The sequence below is a fragment of the Orycteropus afer genome, unplaced genomic scaffold, assembly GCF_000298275.1.
Source record: "Orycteropus afer afer isolate SDZICR_OR568_19922 unplaced genomic scaffold, OryAfe1.0 scaffold00003, whole genome shotgun sequence".
In the NCBI taxonomy this organism is placed as follows: domain Eukaryota; kingdom Metazoa; phylum Chordata; class Mammalia; order Tubulidentata; family Orycteropodidae; genus Orycteropus; species Orycteropus afer.
The window spans coordinates 5,023,447-5,038,999 of record NW_006921590.1 but is presented as its reverse complement, the minus strand read 5'-3'; positions in this window follow the sequence as shown (position 1 = coordinate 5,038,999).

The window sequence follows — 15,553 nt, the reverse complement described above, 5'->3', positions numbered from 1 at the left end:
GAGGTCTCTTTCCTTTCCATATAAAGTTAGTGATTGGTTTTTCCATATCCTTAAAGAATGTTTATTGGATCTGGATTGGGATTGCAGTGAATGCATTGATTGCTTTGGGCAGAATTGGCATTTTCACAATGTTCAATCTTCCTACCCATGAGCAAGAGAAGAGTTCTCTTTTTAAATGCAAAACTGATCATGTCACTGGCTTGCTTGAAAGCCTTTATCAGCTTCCCATTTCTCTAGGATAAAAACTGACAAAGACCTGCAATGTGTTACATGTTACTGATGTCCCTCTCTCACTCAAACCAGGCCCCTGAACTCCCCTCTTCTTCTTGGCCCAGAGCATCTGCTCCTGGATGCCCAGGGCCTTTGCTCCTGGACTCAAGGGCTGGAGATAAGGAAAGGCCCAGAAGGCTCATCCTTCAGATTTCAAGTCAAGTGTCTCTTCTTTAAGGAAAGCTTTGCTGACCTCCTTGATGGGGTCATAGCCCCACTGGCCACTACCTTACAGCGCTTACTATAAGTCAGTATTCCAACAAATACACATGTCTGTCTCCTTTAGCTCCCCATGGAATAGTTAAGGAAAAGGATAACAGCATGTTTTGCTCACTGTTGCATCCTCAGCACAAGTACAATGTTCCTGGTTTACAACATAAGAAGAGGTAATCAATAAATGATTGCTGAATGAATGAACAAATCCCAAATAAAACATGATTGGGAACTCCAAGTATAACTGGAGTATATTATTTTGATATAGACTATAATGATAATGAGTACACTACCATCAGACAATAAGTTTATCCAAGCTGACCAGTAAACCAGTGATTACAAAAACTGCTGATGTGACAAAAATTTCTTTATGAACACATGGAAGCCACAAAGGAAATAATACATTAAAAAAAAAAAAAAAGTAACCACGGTGACCCATGTGCATCCGAGCAGAACTGCACTCCATAGCATTTTCTGCTTTCAGAAGCAGATAGCCAGGCCTTTCTTCTGAGGCACCTCTAGGTAGGTACAAACTGCCAACCCTTTCATTAGTAGCCGAATGCTTAACTGTTTGTGCCAATTGCACTGACTTTAAATAGGAACTACATCAATTGCACAAGCACAGGACAACAAAACTTTCCCAAGGAAAGATGGATTTTGGCACTTAAATCAAGTATAGTATACTCATGCACATTTTATGAATGATAGTCTTCACCGATGAGTATCTATAAGCTTCAGAATGTGCATTCTTCTGGTTGTACTGCTAGGATGCAGTCAAAAGGAGAGATGCTGGTAGAGGAAATCTGGTTTCCACTCACAGCTGAGTGTCCTTGGGAAACACCCTGAGCCTCTGAGTACTAGTTTTCTTAATTTACAAAAAAAAAAAAAAAAGGAATAGAAATAACAATATCCCTATGACAAGAACAGTAAGTAAAGTGAAATCCCTTTAAAACTGTCAATAGCTACAGAAATATAAGTTATTATCATTATTATGATAAATTTTGTGGCTATTATCATTCAGTAATATTATTACTTCAATCTGAACAGTTACTCATGCTTATTTTTAGATCATTTGACAACAGTCACTGATTTTAACTCATTGAGGAGACACACTAGGCATAAAATGGAAAAATAAAAAGCGTTTTTATCAATGTTGCAAATAGTCTCTATTTTAATTTTTTAAAACCTAATATCATGTAGGGTATACTATTATAAACATTTTAGTATAATCATTTACTATTTACTATTAACAGTGCTGTGAGGTGGGTAGTACAGTACCTCCAACTCATAGATGAAGAAAATGTACTGAAATTATTAATTAACTTGGCCAAGGTTGCTTATCTAACAATAACAGCATTACTCAAACAAACTCACTGCCATCAAGCCAATTCCAATTCATAGCGACCCCCATTGGGTTTCCAAGGCGGTAAATCTGTACAGACAAATCTCTACAGCAGCTTTTATAACCACCCCCACTTTTATGTATGGGGGCCCTGTGGGGTTACGTAATTTGCTCCAGTCACCTGGATAGTAAGTGGAAGAGCAAGGATTTGAGACCAGGCAATCTGGCTCTAGAGCCCTCCCTATTAATGTAATGCTATCTCAAAGCCATTGCAGTCAATTCTGACTCCTAATGACAATATAGGACAGAGTAGAACTGCCCCAGAGGGTTTCTGTAATCTTTACGGAAGCACACTGCCATATTTTCCTCCCGTGGAGTGACTGGCATATTCAAGCCACCAACCTTTAAATTAGAACTGAGAGCTTAACTGGTGTGCCACAAGGGCTTTTAGATTTATTACTATACTAACGTTCATTTATTGGTGACATGTATGCAGCTCTATTTGCATAAATGGATTTTCTAGATAAATGGTTACCCTTTTAATAATCAAGTATTACTTAAATTTCATTTTTTTCCCTAAAATTTATTAACAATTCTGTCTTTTACATAAAATACACTAAATGCTATGTAGCCTTTTCCTGATGACCCAGAGTCAGCGTTATAATGGCTGCTGTGCTTTCTCAGTTCTGTCTCTGGTTTGTATTTTAATTTTTTTCATAAGAGGGGTTTTTGGGTTTCTTTTTGCAGATACTAGCCTGTCAACTCTCATTTTGTCACTCAGTTTGCAGCTGTGATTGTTGAGGGCTGTGAAGCTAGAATCTGTCAATTATAACCATTATTAACGCAAGATTTAATAAGTGCCAAGTTAATGCAAACTCCACAGGCTCTTGAACACATAGCCTTTACTATGACTATTTCCCATGTCAGCTAAGATTAGTCTAGTCTGACTACTACAGATAAGTATGAGTAATTATGTCAACAAATGAGAAACCATGTATTTTATTCAGTGGTCATTTTCATGGGTTTTTAAAAATCATGATACTTATTAGAAATATACATGAGGATGTTTAAAGCTCACTTTCTTCAGGAAGAACAGGTACTTCAAAAAACATTAAGACCCATTCCCAAATCCAGTCACACACCCTATCCCCAAGATGACAACTTCTATCCTCTACCCTGATTTATTTATTTATTTTATGTGATTTAGGTAAAAGTTTACAGAGCTAATTCATTTTCCATACAATAGTCCATACATATTTGGTATCATGACATTGATTGCAATCCCCATGATGTAACAGCTCTCTTCCCACTTCCTCCCTGTGGTTACCCTTCCCTGTGTCCTTCTTTCCTGTGCATTCCTGCCCCCTGAGCTATCTCCCTTGAGACAGCTGAGCAAATAGTGCCCTTCTGGTCTCCCATGGTTGATTGTTCTAAGGAGTGTAGCTACTTGGTATAAAATGTTCACCTTATACACCTATCTACTGTTTGGCTGGAAGCCACAGGAATGAGTTCAATTCCAGGCCCAAAGGGTCACTAGGGGCTATAGTCTCAGAGGTTTCACCAATCTCTATCAGATCAGTTAGCCTGATGTTTTTTCACCCTGATTTATTTTTACCTGTTTACTTGTCTCTTTTCCCCTGACTAGAACCTTGTATGAATAGCTAACATTTACACAGAACTTCTTTAAGAAATTTTCCTACATTTATTCCTTTAATCCTGTAAAACTCCATTTTACAGATGCACTAAGATGCAAAAAAGATGAACTTACCAGATACATCTAGTAGTGGGAGAGCTGGGATCTGAACCTAAGCTCAAGAGTCTGTGTTCCAAGGACTCAGCTATACTACCCTTGAGAATGTAAGTTGTTATTGTTGTTGTTATTGTTGTGTGCCGTCGAGTCGGACTCAACTCATAGTGACCCCTCCTTGGGTTTCTGAAGTGGTATCACTACGGAAGTAGATTGCCCAACTTTCCTTCGGAGGAGTGGCTGGTGGGTTTGAACCATCAGCCTTCTGGTTAGCAGTCAAGTACCTTAGGCACACCACCACCAGAGCTCCCTGTAACAAAATAGTGCCTTTGTATTGTTCACTGCTGAATGTCCAACAAACAACTATTGACTGAAAGGCCCACCAACTCCTCTCTGCCTAGCCAAGTACTCCAATCAGTTCACTCTGATTTCAACCTCAAAGCCTGTCTGGCTCTGACAGGTAGAGTCATCTTCTAGGACTTTCTTTCACCTCCTAAAGACTTCACTGGTTGCATATTCATTGAAAGAATGAGTCTGTTACATGTACCAGGGCAGCTGCCACACACAGAAGTTTCTGATCAGTAGTATAACGACAGAATGGTGTCAGAAAAATTGCATTTGACTGAATCAAAAGTTTGATTTTTACAGTTCAGTCAACTGGCATAATATACTTATGTTCTACCTCCCAGTGGGTCAGCAGTGTCTGGTATCTTAAAAGCTTATGAACAGCCATCTGAGATACAATATTGGTCTTTATTCATCTGGAACAGAAGAGAAAGAAGGAAGCCCAAGAATCAGAGAAGGAACTGGACTACAGGACTAAAAGTCTATATGAACCACTGTGTCCTTCATCTTAAGGCCAGGAGAACTAGATGGTGCCTAGCTACCACTAATGAACATTCCAATCAGGAACATAATAGAGAAATCTTGACAAAAATGGAGAAAACTGTGGATCATAACTTCCAATTCTTAAAGAATCCAGACTTAATGGATGTATATTGAGACTGGAGGAGTCCTCTAGATTATGGCCCTGAGTTGCTCTTCAAATCTTGAATTGAAACTACTCATCAAAGTCACCTTTAAACTAAGTAACAGTTTAGCCCAAAGAGTAAAGATTGTCAACGTTGGATATTAGGTTACTTAAAAAAAAATTATCTGTACAGGACCAAAGGGTCAGCAGCTCTTTCAAAGCACAGATGAGACGGTTAGGTCAAGGAAATTAAGTAAATGAAGTTAAGCAACTAGAACAAAAATAACAAGAATGTTGCACAATGCGAAGAATTTAACCAATGTTACTGATCACTGTCTAGAAATATGGAATGGAGGCAGTTTTCCTGTGTATATTTTAAGCAAACATAAAATTTTTAAAAAAGTTTCAATTTTCACCTTTGTAAGGTAACCACAACCTTCAGTGGTTTTGCTTTTTAAACATGTGTAAACTTATTAAGTATAACACACTGAACGTGGGAGGAATTACATATATTTAATCTTTACAACAATCCTGTGAGGTAGGTGCTATTATCAGTCTGTTGCACAGAAAAAGAAACTGATGAAAGGTTAAGTAATCTACAGTAGGTCATGAAGCTAACTGCTGGAGCTACAATTCAAATCCACATGTCTAACTCCAAAGCTTAGATATTGAAAACCACACCATACTCATTCTGCTTCTACAGTTTGAACATACGCCACCATGTAATACAGCTATTGTCATGAAATATAAACAGTTCATTGAAATACAGTTTCCAACTACTAAGGGTTTTGAAATCAAAGTAAAACTTCTCAGCTCAACATTCAGCTTTTATAAGGAAACACTTCAGTGACCAGAATTTATTTCTGACTTTCCTGGAACTAACAACTTCTCATTTTAGAAACGCATTTTTTAAAAAATTATTTCTTGAGAACCTGCTATATGCCTATTACTAAGCTCACTGCTGGAAATACAACAATGGCAAGCAGGACAAACTCAGCTGGTGCTGAGTCTAGAAAAAGAAGCAGAAAAGTAAACAGGCAACACAACACAGAGTGATTGGGGAATGAGAACAGGGTTGGAAGGGTGGAAACAAAAAAGCCCATTCCAGGCAGTGTGAACAATAGGCATATTACCACACACAGGAGAGAATATAGTGTGTTCTCAGAGCAACTAAGATGGAATGGCTAATGACTATGGACTAGGATGATGGGCAATCTTTTCAGGACTTTACCTACCAAAAAAACCAAACCAAACTCACTGTGGTGGAGTCTTCGAATCATAGTGACCCCTCCTTGGGTTTCCGAGGCAATATCACTACATAAGTAGATTGTCCAATCTTCCTTCCAAGGAGTGGCGGTGGGTTTCAACCTCCAGCCTTATGGTTAGCAGTCAAATGCCTTAGGTACAACACCACCAGAGCTCCCAGGACTTTAAGTAGGGGAGTGAAATGCCCTATATGTATTTTAGAAAGATTAGTTTAACTATGCTGGGAAAAATGAATTAGACAAGGCCAGACCCTAATCAGGAAAGACAGACGGGTGTTGAATTTAATCAGGAGACTGGTGGAAATTGTAGAATTGTGAGAATGAAGATAGTGATGTGGGAATTGATTTGAGTGATTAAGAATGTATCAAACCAAACCAAACTCACTGTCGTTGAGTCGGATCCAACTCATAGCGACCCCTCCTTGGGGTTCTAGGGTGGTATCACTATGGAAGTAGATTGCCCAATCTTCCTTCTGAGGAGGCGCTGGTGGATTTGAACCGCCAGCCTTCAAATGGTTAGCAGTCAAATGCCTTAGGCCCTATGCCACAGCCTTGCTAATTGATGGAGATGTGGAGGAAGAGGCTGCGAAAAATCTTGACTTGAATGTGGTTTTGGTAACTGAATAGACTGCTGTACCCAAGATAAGGAATCCAAGGGCAGTCTGGGGGAAGAAAGGGGTTAAGACTTGCAGCTGTGTGTGGTTAACTGGCAGTTGGATTTTTTGCATCTGGTGCTTAATGAAACCATCTCGGCTGGAGGTGGGGGGGGGTTCCTGTCATCAGAAGGCAGATGGTACCTGAAGGCATGGAAGGAAAGGGGCTCAATGAAGTGGAAGCAAGGTCGTGATGGTGGATGAGGAGGCAGCAGAAGAGTGAAATTCATAAACGACATTAAGAATGAGCCTCCATAGTTCCCCTTCAGGTCTGGAATTGAACCCACAACTGTGGTTTCCAGCCAAACAAAGTACAGGCATGTGAGTTAAACATTTACCTCAAGTAGACACACGCCCTGGAGAGAACAATCATGGGAGAAGGAAGGGCTGCTTATGCACAGGGAGATAGCTCAGGGTGCAGAAGAGTATGAAGGGATGGACACTGGGAGGAGGTAACTATGGGGAGGAAGTGGGAGGGGAGCTGCTGCATTGTAAATTTTGGTCAATGTCATGAGACAAAGTATATGTGAACTGCTGTATGAAAAGTGAATTTACTCTGTAAATCTTCACCCAAATCCTAAAAAAAAAAAAAAAAGAATGAGCCTCCAAAGGTGTCCGAGTAGATTAGAAGGGCCACGCTTAGGACCAACTGCAAGGGCCATCAACCACTTTCCCACCATTCAACCGCCAATGCCACCCATTCCGCTATTGAGGAAACTGAGCTTCACGCCGTAACTCATCTATATCTATCAAAGGCAACTTGCATTCTGTCTCCTGCCTCATGTCGGGTGATGCTGTTTCGGAGGCTTCGAGGCCGCCGCATGGGACACTGTGGGCATTTCCCAAGAGATCTGCCTCAAACCACGCGCCGACACAGAGGCACATCAGCGCTTGCCCCACTCACCGCGCCAGAGGGAGAGTCCCTCCTTCAGGCCAAGCTCCCAATCATCCTTCTCATCGTTTCTGCCGTTTTCAACTGGTACTCCGATCGTGGGGAAAGGGGGCACAGTCTAATCTCAGCCCGCCCCTCGCTCCTCTCAACCCACTCTAAGTACCCTCAATCAGCCGGGCACGGTCGCCTGCTGCACCGTTGGTTTTTCAATTAAATCCTCCTTTAGGGCACCAACGGGCGTCTGCAGAGCCAATGCCGGCAGGTCTTCCTCCGCCTCTCCGGGAAGCCTTAGCCAATTAAGAACGGTCTTGTTGCGGAGTGCCTATTGCCATAGCCACGGGTGACGCCAGCCACAGTTGCTGTAGCAACCAGAGAGCGCGCTGGGTCTAGCCCCAAGACTGCTCAGGAGCAAAGGGAGGTGGTGCTTAGGGATGCGCTGCAGACACTTCACTTGGACTACAGCTGCATGGTGTAGGCACTCTGAATTTTTCCGGATTTTGAGTCCTCAACCTTTGGCATTTGAAATAAAATAGGTGAGAAAGAGCAACTTCATTTTAGGGTGGTCCAAGAATATATACGAAGGATTAAAACACAAATCCTCTTCTACAGTAAAAATTAATTTGAAAAGGAATACATGCAGCATGTTATATGCTTTATATATTGTGAAAAATATGTTCAATAAGTGAAACACACTGCATGAGAACATGATGTAGTGAAAATAAGAGCGTCCTGAGGTCCCAGAAACAGTTCATTTTATGGCCTTGAGCAAGTTTTTTCGCTCTTTGTGAAAGTCTGAAGGTTCTTTTAGAAAAATGAACTGCATTTAAAGAAACCAAAAAGGACATTTAATTTTGTTGTTGCTGTGCGCCATTGAGTCAGGCCTGACTTATAACAACCCCTCCTTGGGTTTCTGAGGCGGTATCACTTATGGAAGTAGATTGCCCAACCTTCCTTCTGAGGGGTGGCTGGTGGTTTGAACCAGCAGCCTTCTGGTTAACAGTCAAGTGCCTTAAGCACTACACTGCCAGAGCTCCTATTTAATTTTATATTATTTAAATATATTTACCTTCATATTTCTTTTAAAAATGAGTATTTCATATTATTGAATGCTCATTTGATGCTAGGCACTGTTCCAAGCTTTCCTCATATTATTTCATGTACTCTTCACAGCTATTTCATCTAGTAGTCATTACTTTTATCCTAGTTTAGATTTGTGAAATAGAGGCAACAAGAAGTTTCCTAAGTCGTTCAAGGTGGCAGAACTAGTAAATGATTGAGACAGGACAGAACTTAGACAATTTGGCTCTAGAGTTAAGTCTTAACCACAATGATGCTCCCTTGACATTTTCAAGTATAGGGCCCTATTCAATCACATTTTATTATCACTCCAAATACTTATTAGTGTGGGTCAACTCCCAAGATTTGATTCAAAGTGACGAATGAGCCCCCCCCCCTTTTTTTCCTTTGAATACATACATAAATAGGCCCAAAGGAACAGCAATATTTAGGTTTGGATAAAAGAGGACATTTTTCAAATTAAAATACTAAGATCCTATACTGAAAATAATGTAGAAAGGTGAGATGAAAGCCAAACTCAAGTGCCCACAGTAAAAGTAACTAAACTTCAGAGAACATAAAACTCACCAGAATTTGTGTTACCAAAAAAAAAAAAAGATGACAGGTGCAGGAAGATGATCCAAAGCACAGCAATCATTCTATACTCCCATTTTTTAAAAAAAATTTTATTGTGATTTGGGTGAAAGTTTATAGAGCAAATTCATTTTCCATACAGCAGTTTACACTCATTACATTAACTACAATTACCTGCAATGCAACAGCCACCCTCCCACTTCCTCCCCATAGTTACCTCTTCCCTTGTGTCCTTCCCTCCCATGCACTCCTGAGCCCTGAGCTATCTCCCTATGCACACACAGCCCTTCTGTTCTCCCATGATTGATCTCTCCAAGGAGTGATCTACCTAATGTAAATGTTCAGCTCAGATGCCTGTCTTGTTTGGCTAGAAGCCACAGGAGTGGGTTCTATTCCAGACCTGAAGGGCAACTAGGGGCTATAGTCTCAGTGGTTCCACCAGGCTCTATCAGACCAGCAAACCTGGTTTCTTGTGTTTTTTAAATTATTTTGAGTTTTGTTCCACATTGTTCTCCCATTCTATCCAGGATCTCCTACACAGATCTGATCCCCCTTCCAGTGGTTGACAGTGGTAGCCAGGCACCATCTACTTCTTCTAGTCTCATAGTCATATAGGCTGAAGATCGCATGGTGCACCAGGCCCTTGGACTAATTGTTTCCATGTGTCTATGGTTTTCTTCATTATTCTTTGCTCTGGATGAGGAGAGACCCATCGTTGCATCTAGATAGCCGCTTGCAAGCTTTTAAGATCCCAGTTGCTACTCGCCAAAGTAGGAGGTGGAAAAATGTTCTTGTGTAGTATGTTATGCCAATTAAGCTAAATGTTCCTTGCAACCATGGTCCTGAGCCCACAGGTCCAACTATTCACTCCCTCTGGGCAGCTGGCTGTGGCCAGGAACTGACTACAACCTTGTCCCTTGTCAGCTCTACTATATACCTTGAAATTCTTATAGAACATACACCTGTAGAAACATTGTCAGCCAACCCTATACATGGTCATGGGCACACTCCCCCCTGCAGAGACCTATCTGATAGTTCTGCCTGTCCACCCATCTATACTCACATCTTATATTCTGGACAATGAGAAAAAAATTATTCCACTGAATTTCACACAGAATATTCTTCCTATCTTTTTACTTCTCAACAAACCTTTGTTTTAGCCTTCCCTGAATTTAATAAAAACTTATGTAGAAGTTGTAAGAAGCATGAAAGAAACTAACCTCTCAAGGGCAGGCACACTATCATCTCCAATTGTTAAGAGTCCATATTGTGTTTTGTATTGTAGATAAAAAGATGTGTAAGACCTCAAAGGGGTCATACTTGCATAAACTTTGTAGCCTCTGTCCTAAGACCTAACACTCCCTCCCCTTTTATAAAAATAATATTTTATTGAGGCTTTAGTGAAATGTCAACACAGCAAGCAAGGTTCACATTTGTCTATTTCCACACAAACTGTTAAGTGACATCAGTTATATTTAACACAATGTGTCAATATTCCCCTGAATTGTGCCATCTGTTCACTTTCCAGTGCTCTAGTTTCCCTAGCCCCTTCTCATGTTTGCCTTTAAGAAATTGTTGACCTCCTAGTCTCATACTGATGGTTTTTAAATAAGGCACCAACCTTCCGGGTAATAGCTTTTATTTTGTGTGCCACTCTGCTATTTGGAAGTGCTGGTGGCTCCCAAGAAGGAAGAATCAGAAGGCTGTCAGTTCAAACCCACCAGCCACTCCGCGGAAGGACGAATGGGCAATCTACCTCTGTAGAGATACCGCCTTGGACACCCAAGGAGGGGTCACTATGAGTCTCAATCGACTCAATGGCATTGAGTTTGGTTTTTGAGTTTACTCTGCTATTTCACTAAAAGGTGATCTCAGGCTCTATCAGACCAGCAAATCTGGTTCCTTGTTTGTTTGTTTGTTTATTTATTATCACAAATCATATCTTTTCTCCACCAAAACAAAACAAACAAAAACAACCTTGAATAATGAAGCAACAAAAGAAAAGCCACAGAAACAAATCACATCTGAATAAATCTCATATTAACAAAAAAGGGGGGTTTAAACAATTACTTGATAGGCAGGAACAGAAATGAATGAGACTAAATATTTATTTTCCTTTAGCCCCTTTCCTAAAAAAAATAATATAATAATTCTCCACGTTCTGTAGATGAGACTTACAAATTGACAAAAATATTTTTTTTTTCCAAAATGTAAACATTTCAAATGGCATTTCCAAAAACCTAAGTTCCCTCCTTCATATCACTCCCCAAGGTTATCAAATTCACCGTGAGATATGAGCTTTGCAGTGCAAAAAACAAAGGAGGCAGGTAGTACACACATGTAAAATGGAAAACAAATCAAGATCTGTCATTTGCTATTAATGAAAACATTCACAATAAATTAGCCATTAAACAGCAGAATAAGAGTTGAGTCTTTAAGAGTTCAACATTAGTTCAACATTAGCATGCAATTCATTAAACATGACATGGCAAAATTTCTAAATGCACTGTAAAATAGGGGAAATCATGGACCAGTCCTTTTTTTTTTAAAAGATTTCCTTGTTTTCATAAGGAGCTCTGGTGCAGTGGTTAAATAATTAGGCTGAGAACCAAAAAGGTGAGAGCTGCTTTGCCAGAGAAAGAAGAGGCAGTCCACTTCTATAAAGGTTTACAGCCTTGGAAACCTATGGGGCAGTTATACTCTGTCCTATAGGGTTGCTATGCATCAGAAACGACTCAATGGCAATGGATTTGGTTTTGGTTTACTATCAGTATTTCTTAACCTTTGAGTCATTGTGAAACTCATACTATTTTGTTTCATCTTCTTTTCTGTCTTCCTTCAACAAACACACATGGATATTAGGTGGCAGGAAACAGGAATCACTCATTTCCCTTTCTTCTAACTCCGCAAGCTGAGAAAGATACTCAGCTCTCTTAAGTGCCCAAATATAAAGTAAAAACAATAACCAATAACTAATTCAGTAGATTTTTATTGCTCTTTCAACTTCAATAACATTTCCAAAATATACTTTTCTTCTAACAATTATGAAACAAATTTGAAAGGCAGGATCATTCACATTATAGACTTGTTAGTCTTGTACTTCATATAAATGAAAAATATCACTTCTCCATTTAAAATGTTTAATTTACTTTGGATTTTATTACAAAAAAAAATATTACCATTATAACTATAAAAGTCATAAAAATTGTAACTATACTGTGAAATTACACCTTAAGCTATCAAATATTATATAAAGGAACAATAAAATTCAATCTGTTTGTTTAAACACAGTAAACATCGGAAACAAATTACATCTTCCCTGTCCCCCACCGAGAAAAAACCTTGAATAATGAAGTAACAAATGAAAAGCCACAACACAAAAACCAATCAAATCTCAATAAATCTGATTTTAAAAACACAAATAGGAGTTTAAACAATTACTTTAAGCCAGCTATATAAGTCAATATACACTAATTTAATTTAAAAATAATCTTTAGATGATTCCATTTCCAACTGTGTTTTCCTACAATCAACACCCATTTTACTTTTTGAAAGATTAGAAAAGACCAGTTTATGTTAAAACTGCCAAATTTTGAACACTATTTCAAACTTCGAGTGTCCTGTAAGTCTTTAAATTTACTTTCTAAGAAATAAATAATTGCCAGACTAGATTAAAAGACCCTTCACATATTGGTGCCACTTAAGGTAACAATGATGTGATCTACATAAATATAGGTAAAAAATTGTTATTTAATACATTTGTGAATTACAATGTTATCAATGGCTTACATATCCAAAATCTGTGCACTTTAAAACAGAGTACATTTGTTAAACTGTTGAGCACTGTCACAAAACTGATGCACATGACATAATCCTTTATACAGTAAGCTTTGGTGTTACATCTAGGTTTCAGAAACCATTTTTGTTTCTACAGAATTTTAAACCTGCCTTCTGAGAGGAGATAACTAGAAAGCCACTATGTACAAACATAAATTTTGAGTATATGGAAGAAAACAAATTTTTGTTTGGATGGAGAGATAAAGTAATTCTGCATGGTAAAGAAATCTGCTTTATAAACACATGTATTAGTTAGCACATAGAAAATTCTGTCTTACATGTCTTACAGAAGACTTGGCAAATAGGAAAAGTTGGTATGCCACAATTTTTTTAAACAATTGATCAATAACACACACACACACCACACACACGCCGTCACACACAGAAACATTAAAAAGACTCTGTGCTTCACTTCTGTGTATTTAATTATTAAAGAATATGTAAAATCATCCTTTCATCATAAAGAAATTAGTTTACTGTTTTTTCAAAAGCTGCTATTTTAGAGTGAAACAGCATTCAGAATAAAGTAAAATTCAGATGGTCATCATCAGGATTTATTAGAGCCTATATAAACAGACATCTATAAATAAATAAAATAGGGTGGAGAGAAGACTATCCTGAGGTGGCTCTGTGGCCAGGGTATTCAGTAGCACTAAGCTCCATCCCTGGAAACCAAGGCATCTAAGAAAGTGCAGGGCTGTTTATTTGATTTTATTTTGTAAATGGAATATGTACAGGTTTAATTATTTTGCACCTTGAGGTAAATCAGTACACAGAAATTACTACTGCACATTTATACCTATTTAAGGCAATATTTTAAAATCAATACACATAGCAAAATATGCTTCACTGTCTTACAATGAATGTTATCCATGATCATTATTTTCCAAAAATAGTGGAAGAAATATCATAACCACATAAAACAAGCAGTTAATTACTTAAACATGAGTTATTTTTGCTCTTCAATGAAGTAGTCACATCAGATCATATAGTAAGACAAGTAGTCAAAAGAAAGTAAAAGCCATTAACAATTAGAGAACCTAGTAAAAACATTTGGAGTGCAAAATACATTGCAATTCATGGTTTTTCTGGCACTGGATAATTACTATACATAATTAAATAAAATCACAGAAACACTATGATCCCAGGTAGTTTTCAATTTAAATTTTAAAATCAACTTCTGTAAAATAAGTATTTTTTTAACCCTTTGGTGTCCAGACAAAAGGAAATGATGTGAGGAAATCTCTTCCTCAAGTACATCAGGGGAGTTTTAAAAATAGCAGCAAACACTGGGGTCTCTGGAAATGATTCTGCTGCTACGAATACAAAGGAATCACTTCAGTGGAAGCTCATAAACAATGTAAGCACCGAGGGTAATACTCTACATCATTGCCAATAGAGTGTCTTTTTCAAGCAGTACCAAGTGATGACAGCTATATGCTCTAAAGAAAAGCAGCTATGTGTCCAACTTTTATCTGAGGCAGAAGCTGAATCTGTTATTTTAACTAGAATCTGACAATGAAGTCTCAGATGGGAAAATGAGTTCATAAGTCATTGAGAATGAACTAAATACTTCAGGACTGCAAATATCAGCTTTTGGCATTCCTCACAATCCTTTACAATTCATCATACTCTTATACATTAATTACAAATGTTAAAGGAAGTATTGAGATAGCCTTAACATCTTCATCTTAATATTCATTCCACCATTTTTTATATTCCTGTGGCTTCTCAATACTCATTTGGTGTTTGTAAATTATTCTCTTGCCACATCAGTTTCACAACTCCCATTCACCCAGTCCTACAGGCTTAATAAGAACAACATTTTTTATCTCATGTGGAGCAAATAGTAAATAAAAGATGAAAATATTAGCTGAAAGTTAAAAAGACAGCTCAGAAAAGCAAACACTAAGTAAGGAAACAAATACTGAAACAAAGCAGGAAGAATGTCATCAATCTGAGCCATACATAAAATGTCAAATTTCCTTTTAAAATACAAATATGCCAGTACTTTGTATCAAAGATGTAAAATCTATTAACTGCTTTCTGAGAATAAATCATAAATGCAGTGAGCACCAACTATTTACACTAACAATTTACTCTCTTTGTGACCTTATTAAATGTTTATATAATATTTAAGCATCATATCAATTAAAATAAATAAAATATTTAAAAATGAAATCATGGGTAAGTAACTATTAAATATATTCTATACAAAAGAAAGAATAACAATGTAAACAGAAAATTCTTAGTAGCATAAAGTAATACTGATCATAAACCCATTTGAGAGAATTCTGACTCCTGATTAGTTAATCATACTACTTATGATAGAAAAAATAATCAAGAACTTGAACCTGATACAAATTAAACCATTTTAAGTAAAAGAAGGAAAGGCAAAAAACAAAATACATACTCTTGGATCTAATAAAGAATGCAGAAAAAATTGTATACAGGCAACAAAATTTAACTCTAGCAAATTGGCATTTTATAGCTTCAAAAATTGATGAAGTTATGGCTGGTATGGTGGTTAAATCAAATCACTTGCAATTGAATTTATGTCTTAAAATGGAAACTTAGATATGGGGATTTTAGGGATTGTTTTTAAAACATTTTTAAAGCATATAGGTCAAATCTATAGTTCTCATCTATACAGTTCCTACTGTTCTCTACATTCACTCCTATGGTCAAAAAAAAAAAAAAAAAAAAATTCCACT